Below are 14,849 nucleotides of genomic sequence, written 5' to 3' on the forward strand. Positions count from 1 at the left end.
TATTTATTTATTATGTATACAATATTCTGTCTGTATGCCTGAAGGCCAGAAGAGGGCGCCAGACCTCTTTACAGATGGTTGTGAGCCACCATGTGGTTGCTGGGAATTGAACTCAGGACCTTTGGAAGAGCAGGCTACTAACCACTCTTAACCACTGAGCCATCTCTCCAGCCCCTGCGGCAAGTTCTTATGGGAACGCTGTGTCCTAGTCGGTCTAATCACATCACGTATTTTCTTGAACCTCAAGCATTCTTTCAGGTTGACGCTTGTCCTATCTCCATGTCCCTTCCTTTCTCACGCATACACTTTCTGTTACCACGAGATACTCCAGGCTCATCTTTTGTCCCCGTTCAAGGCCTGAGATCCATCCCTTCTCTGTTGGAGAATAAGGTTAAGAAATCAAGATCTCTAGGTTCAGGTCTGCTTGCTGATGGCGTGGCTTCATTCTCCAGCTTCTCGTGGGCAGAGCGTATGTCTCTGTCTCTGTTGTGTTGCTGTGAGGAGACACCATGACCAACACAACTCTTTAGAAGGAAGCATTCAATTGGGGGCTTGCTTACAGCTTCAGAAGTTTAGTCTAATAACAGGGAGCATGTATGTGTGCTTAATTATGTAGACTTGCCTATGTGCTTACCTATCTACTCTATCTATCTATCTATCTATCTATCTATCTATCTATCATCTATCTATCTATCATCTATCTATCTATATCTATCCATCCATCCATTTATCTATCTATCCTCTGTTTATATATCATCTATCCATCAGCTACTTATGTTACTTTTATTTTTACCCATTTTATACCCCTCCATTATTATCTATCTACTTTTACCTCTTCATCTATCAATCAGTGTTATAACACTATGAGTTCATAACCACACCCCCAGATTCAGACCAGTGGCGCCAGATTTGCTCTAACCCCACTCTCTTCTTGTTTCCAACCTCTTGCCTTGACAGTGGCGGGGCATGTGGCTCTTGTTCTGGTCTATCTGAAGTCATCTCAGGGTCACTGAGGCATACTTCACTACCTAGAATGCAGCACAAATATAGTTCTGGTTGTCCTCGGTCTTACAGTGTCCAGACAAAATGTTTTTCTCCAAAATAACTATCTTAGCCAGTTACCATTGCTGCAATGAAACACCATGACCAAAGCAACCTGGGGAGGAAAGAGTTTATTCGGCCTACACTTCCTTATCACAGTTCATCAGCAAATGAAGAAGTCAGGGTAGGAACTCAAATAGGGCGGGAACCTGGAGGCAAGAGCTGATGCAGAGGCCATGGAGGAGTGCTGGCTGCTGGAACCCAGGACCACCATGTCAGGAATGGCACCACCTGCCATGGGTTGGGCTCTACCCCACGGATTCTGAAGGAAACACCTTTCAGGCTTGCCACAGTCTTATAAAGGCATTTCCTTAACTGAGCTCCCTCCTCTCTGATGACTCTAGCTCGTGTCAAATTGACATACGACTAGCCAGCACAATAATTTAGGGAGTCCTTCTCTGTCCCCCTCTCCAGGGCAATGCTCTGTCCTGTGTCACATCCTGTATGCTCTCTTTACCCCACATTCTGATATTTAAAAAAAAATGTTTACTGTTTATGATGTGCAGTAAGTGTTCTCTGGGTTTTGACACATTGTCCACCACCATCTTGACAGACAGACCCCCTCCTCAGCCCTTTGCTATTGAGCCCCTCCGCCCATCCTGGTAGTCCCCTTCAGTCTTGCCATTTCAAGTCATAGCAATAGAATCGCATAATCTGCAGTAATGGGAGCCGACTCTCCTCCGTATTATTTTGTGGCTGACCAGGGCATCCTTTAAAAAAAAATTATTTATTTATTTATTATGTATACAATAGTCTGTCTGTGTGTATGTCTTCAGGCCAGAAGAGGGCACCAGACCTCACCACAGATGGTTGTGAGCCACCATGTGGTTGTCGGGAATTGAACTCAGGACCTTTGGAAGAACAGGCAATGCTCTTAACCCCTGAGCCATCTCTCCAGCCCCAGGGCAACCCTATTTACTTGGGAGCATCTCCAGCTGAAGGGCATCAGGGCAGCATTCACTTTAGGGCAATTACGAGCAGTGCTGCCATAGCATTTGTGTGCAGGATTCCACGCGTGGGAGCCTTCCTTCTTCTTGGGTCAGTACCTATGATGGGGCTCCTGGGTGGCCTGGACCGACATGTTTCTTTTTATAGGGAGCTGTTCACTGCCACTGTGCACCGCAGTTTGTGTCCCACCAGCAATGCAGGAGAGCATCTGTATCTCCGTGGGGCTTGGCCTGCTTGCTTTTGCAGTATCTTATTTTGGTGTAGTTCACATTTTTCTAATGGCAAACAGGGTTGAATGTCTTTTGTGCTGATTTTCCATCCGTATAGTCTCTTTGGCAACATTTCTCTTCATATTTTTTTTACCATTTTTAAATGGTTTGTTATATCCTCCTAATGCACTGTTTTAAGCTTTTTTCCCATATAATATAGACACATTTGTTTATCGAATATATGTATAAAATTTAAAGATATTTCATTTTTTGTTGTTGTTGTCTGTTTTTCCAGACAAGGTTTCTCTGTGTCGCTTTGGAGACTGTTTCCAGAACTCACTCTGTAGACCAGGCTGGCCCGAAACTCACAGAGATCCACCTGCCTGTACCTCCTGAGTTCTGGGATTAAAGAAGTGCACCACCACCACCCAGCTTTTTTTTTTTAAAGAAGTCTTTTTTGGGAGATGGCTCAGTTGATAAAGTGCCTGTCCTGCAAACAGGAGGACTTGAACGTGATTCCCAGAATCCACATTAAAAACAAAACAAAAAGACAAGCATTGTGGTACGTGCTTGTAACCACAGCTCTGTGGGGACAGATCCACAGCCCAGTCAGCCCAGTTTACATGGCAAGTTTCAGGTCAATGGAAGAACTCATCTGAGAAATAGCTGAAGAGAAGATGGTGCCTGAGAAGTGACAGCCGAGGCTGTCCTCCAATCCTCCTCACACTCAGCACATATGTAGGCTTGCACCCATGTGCATACACCTGCACACAGATAAGAAGGAGTCTGGCTGGGAAGTCCAGGCACTCACTGTTATCCCAGGCTAGCCCCAGCCTCCTGTGCTGGCATCACGGGTGTTAGCTGCCATGCCCATCTCCCAGTCCTTTGTTTCTCTTGAGTCTCTCCAGGGCGTGTCATATAGAACTTGTAATTTTGATGAAGTCTAATTGATCCACTGGGATTGCTCAGGGGGAAAATGTTCAATGTGCAAACATGAGCGAGTGCAAAAGAAAAAAAAAGAGAGAAAGAAAACATGATTGTTCCTAGGTATGGTGGAGGAGAATGTTTATTGTAGGTATACTACCGGAGACCATTGCCAGAGGTAGGGACAGGGACGTCTAGGAGAATCCAGGGTGGTTGTGACAAGACTGAGCTGTGCCATGGTGGGGGGGGGGGGGGGAACAGGCAGGGGGAGGGGAACCAGTGCAGCAGCCAGCAGGTCCGAATGCACAAAGAGCAGGTAACCAAAATGGTAGGATTATATAGGGGAGAGCAATCCAGCCCCCTGGGTTGGAGAAGTTCATGCCAGCTAAGGGGGTCCTGTAACAGGTAAGGACTGAGGGATATAGGGACAACCTAGCAACCTCGTCTGCTTTGATGTATTAAATCGGCACTTCAGCCTTTTGTCTTGGTTTGGAAACTAACAACGAGGGCTGGAGTTTCATGCCCAGCTCCCATGTAAAATCTGGGTCCGTGTGACAACCTGCCAGGAAGCTCTCAAGATGGAGGTCAGAGACAGGGACCCCAGAGCAAGCTGACTAGCTAGACTGTCTGAATCAGGGAACCCCAGGTTCAATAAGAGACCTTTCCTCAACATAGAAAGTAGATAGTGATGGAGGAAGAGCCAGATGTCAACCTCTGGGCTCCACCTACATACATACACACATGTGTACCCATGCACATATAAACATGAGTGCACACACGCGCACACACACAGAGTCAAAAAATGTATCATCTTTTTTAATAGTAAACTTTGTGGTATGTGAACAAAGAAAACCCTGGCTTGTTCTAAGTAACAGATCTTATCTTCCTTGATTCCTTCCAAATGTCCAATTCCTTTTGTGTAGGAGGCACTGTGAAGGCAGTTCAATTTTCAGGGGTGGCCTTGTCCCCTGAACCTCTTATACGGAGCTCCTCCCCTCCCTGATTAGCCTTTCCGCTTGTCTTGAATAAGCCCCCATTTGGGATTTAGTGAATCCTGGCTGGAATGCCCCTACTTTGTGCCCATACTGGGGTGCAGATGGGATAAAGCTGCTGGTGGTATCTTCCCTGTAGGTCCAGACAAACTCTCTGGTTCTGTTTGATCCTGGGGGTTGGCTGGATCTCCAGGGACTGCGTTCCTTCCAGCTCTGGGTCTGGAAGCTCACAGAGTGTGAGATTAACTGTCAGTAGCCTCAGATTTACAGCTCCTCGTGAAGCCGGTGCCCGAATGCCAATGAGCAAACCCTTCTGAGTGCAGTCTCAGGCTGCTTCCAATGTGCTATGGCCCGGGCCAGCCAGAAGTGGTGGCGTCGATCCTCAATCCAAGGACAAACTGCTTCTCTCAGAAAACACCCATAGTCCATGAGCATTGTGCAGACATAGAATAAAAATTTTTTAAAAAAAGTAATATTCTCCATTTTAACCCAAGGAACAGATCTTCTTAATGACTTAGTATATCTCATTCAGAAACAAAAAGGTACAGTAGTTTAGCAATGGTTTCTTAGGTGTGAACACTGAGTCTGAGGCTGGCCTCTCCTAGGGCAGTTGCTATGCTTGAAAAAATTTTCTCTAGCCTCTTAAGAGCATCTAGTCCCTGCCTGGCAGCCTGCCCCACCCTGCTACGGGGGCCTGCCACACAATAGTCACAGGATCTAATCAGTAATTGGTGTTGGGTCCTTTCATATGTGTGTCCTCTGTGGGGCTATTACATACAGCCAACACCAGGTCTGACATATGGCGCAAGCCTAGCTGGCCCTTTCCCCCGGAGCTTTGCAGAGAACTCTGGCGCTGCTAAAAAGATGGCTCTCCGTGGTTCTCGGGTCTTTAGGAAGGCCCCTGTGCGTACTGACTTTGTACTTCACATCACTGTGCTGAAATTCACCCAGAACCATCCCGAGATGTAGGTGACTCCCTCCCTCCCGGATGCTACCTCTCACTCTGTGAACCTGCATGCTATATACCAGTGAGTGGTGCTTCTTGTTCTGGGGGAATCTCGTGTGTGTGTGTGTGTGTGTGTGTGTGTGTGTGTGTGTGTGTGTGTGTGTGTTGTCGTCTGTATTCCCACTGAGGATTGAAGATACCGGGTCAAGTGATGCCAATATCCAACTCAGGGAAATACTTCATACCCCGTTCTAATTCATCCCAGCAGCAACGCTTTAATTTGTGCTCGGTCTACAATCTTCGTTTCTCCTGGCAAAGACGTTTCTCACATGTTCCTGAGTGTGCTGCACAAAAATCTCAGACCAGAATGGAACGACTGCTGGGAGATGGAGGGTATCCCCTCCCCCTTGCCGCTCCATTGTCTAGTTCGCTCTCTTCCTCAGGAGCTTTCGCCTGGGGAGCAGCTGCTGCCCATCTATAACGTGACCATCTTGGTCTGTGTAATAATGGATCCTTTCATAGCGCGGCTGTGAGGCCATTAATAAGAGATGTCACTGCTAGAAAGGTCAGTGTCAGAAATGTAAGCAGGACACCCCCACCGTCAGCCGAGAGCAGCTGCCTGCAGCTAAGACTGGAGAAGAATCCCAGAACCAATAGGAAGCAGGTGAAAAGCGCCCACTTCTGTGTGTGCCGTGGAGGGATGCAGGGATAAGTGCTTATGTATTTGATTATGTGTGTGCACCTGCATGGGAGTGCCTGTGCATTTGGTTGTGTGTGTGACACCCACCCATCGGGTTGGTTATAGCTAAGGCGAAGGGAGGCTGAGCAATGTGCTCAGTATCCAGTAGGAACAGGCAGAGTCTTGAGAAGCACTGGCCTTCGCCTGTCTGTCCATCACGAACAAAGGCCTGGAAGCGTCTAGCCTGCCTCCACCCCTGAAATTACTCCTTCCCTTTACCCAGGCAAGGCCTCTCCCTCTTAACAGTCCTCAAAGAGCTGAGGTGGGGGTCACCAGGGTAGGAATGGGCCAAGTGTGTCTCCAGACTAAGCTGACAGGGTTGGAGGAGGGATACAGGACCTGGTGTAGTCATTCTGCTGCCCCGTGCTCTCCAGATCTCAGGAGCTGTGGCACCAGGGCTCTGACTCCAAGCCTTTAGGTGAGACCACTGTGCGACCTGATGAATGAAAGTAAGCCTAGGGCACGGCGCAGTTCCCACGGTACAAATCCCCCTCCCTGCCTGGGCTGTGCTCTCTTGTCTGCCTCCAAACTCTGCTTGCCTCTACCACGGTGCCTAACGGGCACTCTGTAGCAGCAACCCATCCTCTCCCTAAAGAGAGATCACTAGAGGCCCCCACTGGTGCACTTTGGGTGGGAACAATGAAAATGCGAGACCTTCTAGGACCCAGGTTGTGGCCCAGCCTTTCCCTGCTTCTGTTGCTCGCCCCCCTGGGGAATGGTTGGAAGACTGAGCCTCGGGAGGTCGGGCTCCTGGATTTCTACCTAAAGGAGGTGTCACTCAGATTCTTGATTGGGTTCTCAAGGCACTGGGGTCCCAGAGGCAACCACAACTGTTTCCTGGAGCTTCTGACCTTGCTTAGCGGGGAGGACAGCAGCGAACCCAGAGCAAGCCTCGTGCTCTAGAGAAATAGCCCGCTGAACACACACAGCTGTGTACAGAACAGGCTGATTGCAAAGGTTGGCTCATGTGACCCCAGAGGCTGAGACACACCTCCCCAGTCTGCTGCCTTCAAGCTGGAGCCCCAGGAGGAGGGGCTGGGAGGATTGAGCTCCCTTCCCAGTCCTGCAGTAGCAATTTAGATGCTTCAAAGGGAGAAGGAGTTTCAAAGGGAGCTTGAGCCAGGGATCAAGCTGAGCCCTGCTCAGGAGAGTCGGGGAAGTGAGTTGCTGAGCAGCAAGAGGCCTGGCCTGTGCAGGATCTGCAGCTGTGCCTGCCAGCTGGCAGATATCAAAGCAAAAAGACCTGCGACCACCCCCACCCCCCAATCTGGTTCACAGGCGGGGCACTTAGGGCCTCAGAGAAGCTTCTGAGATGGGGAGAGAGAACCAAACACACAGTTGTCAGCACCTCTGGCACGCCCCAGAAGGAGGTCAGGAGCATCTAGTCCCTGCCTGGCTCTAAGGGGCAGTCCGTGTGAGCCCCCAGTGCTCTTCTCAGGAGGGCAGGTGAGGGCCTGGACTGACCTGAGGCTATAGGGAGCAGGCCATTGAGGGAAGCTGGGGGGACTGGGTCCATCTGCTAGACCAGTGGTTTAGCTGGAATGGCTGTGAGCAAGGAAGGAGATGCTAAATTGCTGTCTGATCAGGTTGTCTATCCTTGATATTATCCCAAATCAGCGTGTTGGGAATGCGGCCTTGGCTCCAAAATGGCCTCGGTGTGCCACTTGGTTCTGTGTGGCCTGGACTTGTTTGGCTAATGTGACTGGACAAACAGAGTTTACCAGGAAGATTCTGCTTTCAGCCCGTCCTCTGGTGTCTTGTGGTCGTTTACTCTGGGAACCCTGGAGCATAGTGTTTGGGGGCTGCAGGGTCCCAACCTTCCCAGTAGGCTCCCCAGATAGGAACTCTGTCTCTGTATCCTGACTGAGACTGTGGGCCCCCAGCTTTTTCCAGTGTTACCATCTGCAGCCGTTGATTTTGATCCAAGCTGCACTCCTGGGGACCCAGGAAGGTGTTCATCTCCCGTGCCAACAGCTTACTGTTTCCCAACAGCTGAGAGCCTGTGGAAGTTCCCAACGCAAACACAGGCGGCAGGGCCGCTCCCTGACTCTGTTTTGACATAAATCAGTGTGCTGTTTCCCCATCCATATGCCAGGGCCATTTCTTGCGCTACCCATGTGTGTTGCTTCTGCAGCTCCAAAGGAGTCCTCATGCCTGCTGGCTGGGCTTCCCACTGCAAGTGCAGGGGGGCGGGATCAGGGACAGCCCTGTTGTTACCATCCTACCCTCATCCCCACCCCCACGTTTTTGGGTCCATGAGTTGAGCCCCTGGATGTGTTACCAACTCACTGGGTATCCCCATTCTCACTGCAACCCAATACCGAAGTTTCATTACCTGCTCGCTCACCAGAGAAAGGGCAGGCTGTGGCCCCGAGGCTGCCTTATTTAAACATGTCACACTGCTACGAGGCAGGTAGTGGCCTCACAGTCTCCAGTTCGAGGGGCCCAGAGCTGGCAGGGGACTCCCAGTTGTGCTCTGTACCCTCCGCAGTCAACATCTCTCCTGGGAGCTGGCCGGTCAGTCAGTTCCTCTAGCTCCTCTCTGTGAACTGTAAACTGTAAGCTCTAAAGCGGCCATCAGTGCCTCCAGGCGTCACTGTGGAGTCCTTGCTATGGCTCCTGATACACCCAGATACACACTTACTGCATGAAAGGGCACACCAGCAAATGGCTATGCTCACGGTGGCTAAGGACCGTGTCCTGTCTGACCACAGCCTCTCGGTCCGCTGTGCTTCCCAGTGGAGGAAGTGGAATATTCTAGGTTCACCAAGATCACGCTATGCTGGACACATTGTCCCACTGTGGTTGAGTCCTCACCGCAGCTGTGTCATTGGACACACAGGGGAGTGGGGAGCACAGGCAGGGGCAGGTTTCTGTGCTCTTCCCTTCCCATGACGTTTCTATGGAACATTCTCTCCACAGAAGGGAAACGCAACCACATTTTTTAAAATTTATTTATTTATTAAAGATTTCTGTCTCTTCCCCTCCACCGCCTCCCATTTCCCTCCCCCTCCCCCAATCAAGTCCCCCTCCTTGTCAGCCCAAAGAGCAATCAGGGTTCTCTGTCCTGTGGGAAGTACAAAGACCGCCCACCTCCATCCAGGTCTAGTAAGGTGAACATCCTAACTGCCTAGGCTCCCACAGAGCCAGTATGTGCAGTAGGATCAAAAACCCATTGCCATTGTTCTTGAGTTCTCAGTAGTCCTCATTGTCCGCTATGTTCAGCGAGTCCGGTTTTATCCCAGGCTTTTTCAGATCCAGGCCAGCTGGCCTTGGTGAGATAGAACATCCCCATTGTCTCAGTGTGTGGGTGCACCCCTCGCAGTCCTGAGTTCCTTGCTCGTGCTCTTTCTCCTTCTGCTCCTGATTTGGACCTTGAGATTTCTGTCCGGTGCTCCAATGTGGGTCTCTGTCTCTGTCTCCTTTCATCGCCTGATGAAGGTTAATATTCAGGAGGATGCACATTTATGTAATGCTTCCACTGGCACCTGAGGTGTATAATTCCAGGCTTTTGGGAAGTTTACTTGGTTGGGCACCCAAGCCTGGTCCACTAAGTTTCAGAGCTGGGAGGGAAGGCAGGGCCTGTTGTCGTCTGAGCCTTTATGTGGTCCAAGCAGGTAGTCTTGTTTCAGAAGGTGTATTCCCAACTCCAGGTTGTAGGCAGGAGAGTCGCTTCAGACTTCCTGACTACAGAGGCCTTTGTGAGTCTAAGCTAGCACTGGGCCAGTGGGTGCATGGAACATTGAGGATCCCTATGGGCCACAGATACTGAGGCCAGATACACAACATGGTTTTACTCTTGCTTACCCTGTGCCCTGCACACCTCCAACGTGACTGAAATCTTGAGCTGAAGCTGACCTAGTGTCCAGAAATGGAATAAATGAAGAAAGAATAGTGTATTTTCAGAGGCTTGAACTTGGGGAGTGGGATGGAAGGGGACTCGGGAGGACTAGAACCTGGGATCAAAATAATGTCTCTATGTGTGCACCCAGAATGCATGTTATATGGATGTACGGATGCATGCATTGTGTGGCACAGTCATGGGTGAGGGAAGAAATTCAGCTGTTTTAGAAACTGTGCATGCATATATGGGTGTACACTTGTGCCTGTATATGTATATGAATGTGCTATCTGCAAGTGTCTGCTGTATTATGTTCAGATGTGCACCAGTGTACAAGTATGTTCAGTGTGCCTGTTTAATACAGCACAGTCCATGGCTGAGGACAAAAAGCCACCCACTCTGGAAACTGTGTGTGCATGCGTGCATGCGTGCGTGTGTGTGTGTTTGCACATGTGTACCTGCACATGCAGTCACAGATGAAGGCAATGGTAATGAATGGAGTGTGTGAACGAAGCAGAGCAAATACTCAGAAAGCGATAGGGGGAATGGCCCCAGGCAATCGAATGCCCTTTCTCCCTCCGTCTTAGGGAATCATATTTAAGATTCTGAATTATTTTCAGTGGATTTTTGTTTCTTCTTGTCATGTGTATTTCATACTCTGGACATCTGATCACATAATTCATGGAGTCAGTACGTGGGGTGGGCGGGCTGATGGCTATGTTGGTAAGAGTCTTAGCAGGGAGGGTTGGAGAGTAGGGTCATCAAGGCCTCAGGCCTCCTCAGCCTGAAGTGTCACCATGGGAATTCCCCCTTACCCTTCTTGGAGCTTTGACTTTGTACCTGCAAAATCAAAGGTCTAGAATGGAAAGAGTCCCCTTCCCCCCATTTGAATGCTCTAAAAATAGGTGGTTCTATAACAACTCATTTAGAAGTGAATCAAATTAAAGGCAGAGAAGGTGTTATTATAATGACAGCATCGATTCCAACTATAATGTGTGCAGAAGTTAGCATATGAATAATGTGTCTATTTTAGCTCTTTAAAAATTTTTAACCTTTACTATTTTAAAAGTTTTTATGTGTATGGGTTGTTCTGTCTGTGAACAGCGTGTATGCAATGCCAGTGAAGGCCAGAAGAGGGGGCTGGATCCCATGGAGCTGGAGTTATCTTAGCTACCACAGGGGTTTGGAATCAAATCCTGGTCCTCTGGAAGAGCAACCAGAGCTTTTTAACCACTGAATCATTTCTCCAGCCTCTATTTTTTAAAAAAATTCTATGTGAGGTGGTATCCTCTTAGGTTAGTGTTAGCATCTGTCCTGGGTCTTCCCTCAACCCCTGCATCAGGGACTGATCTACTTGAAAGAAACCTTAGAAGCTCCTTTGGTGGCTAGACACTTTAAAAATCTGAAGGGCATAAGAGAAAGTTAGAAGCTAGCAGAGGTACATTTTTCTTAAGCTCAGAGAAGAAAAGGAAATTGAGAAGAAATTGGTATCCTCCAGCAACCACCGAGGGAAGGTTCAGCTGAATCCTACAATGAGGAGTACAGATTAATTCCACTCTGTGTGTGACTGTGCAGTACCCTAGGAGGGTGTCTGCTCAGCAGAGGCTCTGGATGTGTCAGCACCACCATAATGGGACACATGGCCCACGGGAGGAGCCAGTTTGATTGCAGCCCTCACTCTCGGTGATCCTCTTGACCCAGCTTTTTTGAGCACTGCTCCACATTCTGAACACTCCTGTGTGTCTCAAGTAAGTTACACTAAAGCCCTTGTCTCTACTCTTTCTTTTCCAGAGAGAAAGCAGTGCTCCTATGAGGACCGTTCAAGTGAGATTTCCATTATTCTCGATGGGCCATCCACAGTCCAGGAAAGTCTTCCCTTGTGTGGACCAGAATGCATCCCTGACTGGAGGAGGCCCCTTCTGTCCTCATCACACCCTTGATAGTCTAAGGTTGTCACCCTCTGTGCTGAAGTTAGGAGGGAGAGTGTGCTTGCTCAGTGGAAGGTCGGTGAATGGATTAGAGCCCTTTCAAAGCACCTAGAAGTTGATTGCCCTGGATGGCGAGCTATGCGGCCAGGTGTGACTGCTGCATTCAGCGCTGTATATTCCAAAGCCCAGTAGGCAGGAGGAGGAATGAGAAGGTTGTCTGAAAGTATTAAGTTCATTTTATATTTGTGTCAGGAGAAATGATGCGGTGTGGTGCATGACCGAGTGGTTATAGACCCCTAGGTCAAAATCAGAGGAGAGCTTACAGGATCGGACACATAGGCCTTTTCTTCAGTGGCTGCAGGATTTCTGCTGGGAAATGCACTAAGTGCACTTGGTCCTTCCTGTTGTGGTTCATGCCATAGTTTCTGATGCACTTGGACAAGGTTCTAACCCAGTGATTGCTTCCTTAGCTGAGTCTGACATTGGGTTTGGTCTTTGAGTCTGAAATCTTCAGTCCCGAGTTCATGGTATTGTCTGATTTAAATGGCTGCCTTCTGTTGGTCCATTTGCTATACTCAGCACTGAATGGCAAGAATAGCCTATATTGGTGATGCTGCCAGATCTGTAGGTGAGAGAAACCACTGGGTTAGGGACTGATGGACTGTGCAATACAGGCATCTAGAAACTGTCTCTGTTCCATGTAGCTCCCTGCCTACCAGAGCTTCTGGCCCAGCTCCAAGTGAACCTACAAGAGACCAGTAGTTGATTGGGAACAAAAAAAATTGCACTGGAAACTCAACCCACCTCACATCCCTCTGTTTCAGTTGGATCATGGCTTTGCATGTTGTGTGCTTGTCTGAAATAACTTAAAAATAACCCTGACACTCTAAAGCGCAGGTCTGGGAACTTCGGTATTTGGTGTTGTTTGTTTTAAAGAAAGACTCTGCAAGAAAGAGAGGCATGTAAATAGGTACCAGTGCGCATGAGGTCATTATTGTTTATGTGTAAAGTATATGTACATAGAAAGGAAAATGGCTCAATGAATGTTAGGTGATATCCCACAAACCAAACTGCATTTCCACCCAGCTGTATTCCGGAAAGCACATGATTAGCTGGACGGCTGTACTTGCTTTAGATCTCATTGTGGTTACTCATGTGTCATAAGCACCTTCTTGTCACATGATCCCAAGGTCGGATCTGAACTTTGGGTGCGTGTGTGGAGGTGTACATGTGAGCCTTGGTGACCAATTCTTGCTGCCAGTGAGCGTCTGAAGAGCTCTTGCGTTTCAAAAGTAAGGTGCATTTTCTAAACCCAGGCTGAACCTTTTACCCCAAGCGCTGGGTTAGCTGGGATTCCCTCCCACATGTAAGCTCTTGCTCTTAGCTCCTAAGAGAGGACATCTGTGTGCAATGGCAAGAAGAGGGACCCTGACGTGTCCCCCAGGAGCTCAAACGGTGTCACTGAGGTGTGGGCCTCGACTTCGTGTTACATTAAGGAGTCAGCCCGCTCACTCTGTGTGTGCACGACCCAGAACAACATAAGCATTTTTGTTCGTCTAAACTAGGAATCCACGTAAACGGCAGAGTCCTTTGTGAACAGCCATGTGGTGTCTACTTCGTATCCATGGTCTAGCGTTCTGTTGCTGAAGGCCTACGGCTGTGACTTAAGTCTCTGCCCTTGCAGACTCTGTAGCCTTCAGGAAACCCGAGTGCCTTACACGGCTTGTAAACACCACCTGGGAGTCAGGAAGGAGGGTGGAGAGTGGCTTCGAGGCACTGATAGTTGGTCAGCTCTTGCCATCACTCCGTCATTGAACCCTTATGGTGGGTTTTGTTATTACACAGTGATGGATTTAAGTTTAGGCTCAGGAAAATCGTATTGTGAATATATGTATCAAAGCATATATTTATTGTATCTTTTCTAAAAAGCTTTATTGTAAACTTATGCAAAAAGGAGCAGAACTTGGTTTCTCGTGGCAAAGTGCCAGGCAGTATTTGTGTTCAATGAAGCGATCCTTAACACCCCCTCTCTAAACATGTGACCTTTCCGTTCAGTGCTAAACAGTATTCCCAGGCTTAAACTAGGTTTGTATGGTGGTCAATTATAAATTTTACACATATTTTTGTATTGTGGTTCCTATAATATATACCAGAGAATTTTTACTTATTTGTAAATTATTGTACAGTTTTAATAAAACCTGTTTTAAATCCTAGCTCAAGGTGTCTCCATGAATATTATTAAAGTGTGAATTTATTATCTGTGTTAGCCTTTCCTGTCTTTGCCACCTGGCCAGCAGTGCCTCTTTCCATTCCAGAAAGGGAAATTGAATCTTGTGCCCACTGGGGAGGGAAGTACACACCTTATCTGCAGCCTCTTCCAGAGATACCTAAAGTCATTAGAAGGACAGTCCTTTAGTAGGGGGAATCTGGCAGCTACTTGACTAGAGTGGTGACCAGGAAGGTCTCTTCCAATGGCTTTATCCAGTATGTAGCATGGAGAAGAATTCAAGTAGCTAGGGAAGGGAAAAGAACTTTGGTATCTCAAACAGTTGGCTACATCTACTGCGGAGACTCTCACGCTGCTGAGGAGTGGAGGCTTACAGGGGAGTCGGAGTCCCATGGCAGGTGGGAAGGAACCCGGATGACAGGCCCATGGGCCCCCAGTAGAGTGTCACAGCAACTTATTGTCCCAGCATGCTTTTGAAAGGAATTGACTGAGTGGACAATGTAAAGGTGGGGTCTTTTTGTTCAGAATCCATCATTGTAGAATCCACAGTGACAACAATGATTGTCCTGTGACCTTCTGGACTGGGGGTGTGTCTGAGAGCACCTCTTCCCCGCCTCACGGCAAATCCTTGACCTTGGCTTTAGAATAGGCTGTCCTTGCAGATCCTTAGATCCTCTTCTTGATCACGACCCAGCATGGACGATCCCACAGCACTTGGAGTAGAATAGACACCATCTTCTTGGCTCTCACCAGGCCTTCTGAGTGTGGGGCAGAAGTTGTGTCCTGAGGGCAAACCACCAAGGTCCTTAGGGACAGTAGGCGTTTCTGGTCCTGCCCAGCTCGTTCAGCACCCTCTGCGCACGGACAGCATCAGCTCAGAAAGGCTTTGCTGGGAGAGACCCTGAGGCTACTGCAGGACCGGTTCCAACCGGTTCCACGTGTCGCAGACCTCTTGCTGAGGACACCTGGCCTCAAATCTCCCACTCCCACCGTG

The 14,849-nt window shown here is 48.6% G+C and overlaps 1 protein-coding gene across 22 annotated transcripts in view; it reads left to right on the top strand.

The window, feature by feature from the left end:
- Jakmip3 (Janus kinase and microtubule interacting protein 3) overlaps window positions 1-13,211 on the top strand; it is a 129,369-nt gene extending 116,158 nt beyond the window's left edge. For all 22 annotated transcript variants that reach the window (XM_075972631.1, XM_075972641.1, XM_075972637.1 and 19 more), the window contains one exon: window positions 11,492-13,211. The gene's annotated coding sequence lies outside the window, so the exon portion shown is untranslated. The remainder of the gene's footprint in view (window positions 1-11,491) is intronic.
- Window positions 13,212-14,849: the final 1,638 nt, after the last annotated feature.

Source organism: Microtus pennsylvanicus, chromosome 5, assembly GCF_037038515.1.
Source record: "Microtus pennsylvanicus isolate mMicPen1 chromosome 5, mMicPen1.hap1, whole genome shotgun sequence".
Classification (NCBI taxonomy): domain Eukaryota; kingdom Metazoa; phylum Chordata; class Mammalia; order Rodentia; family Cricetidae; genus Microtus; species Microtus pennsylvanicus.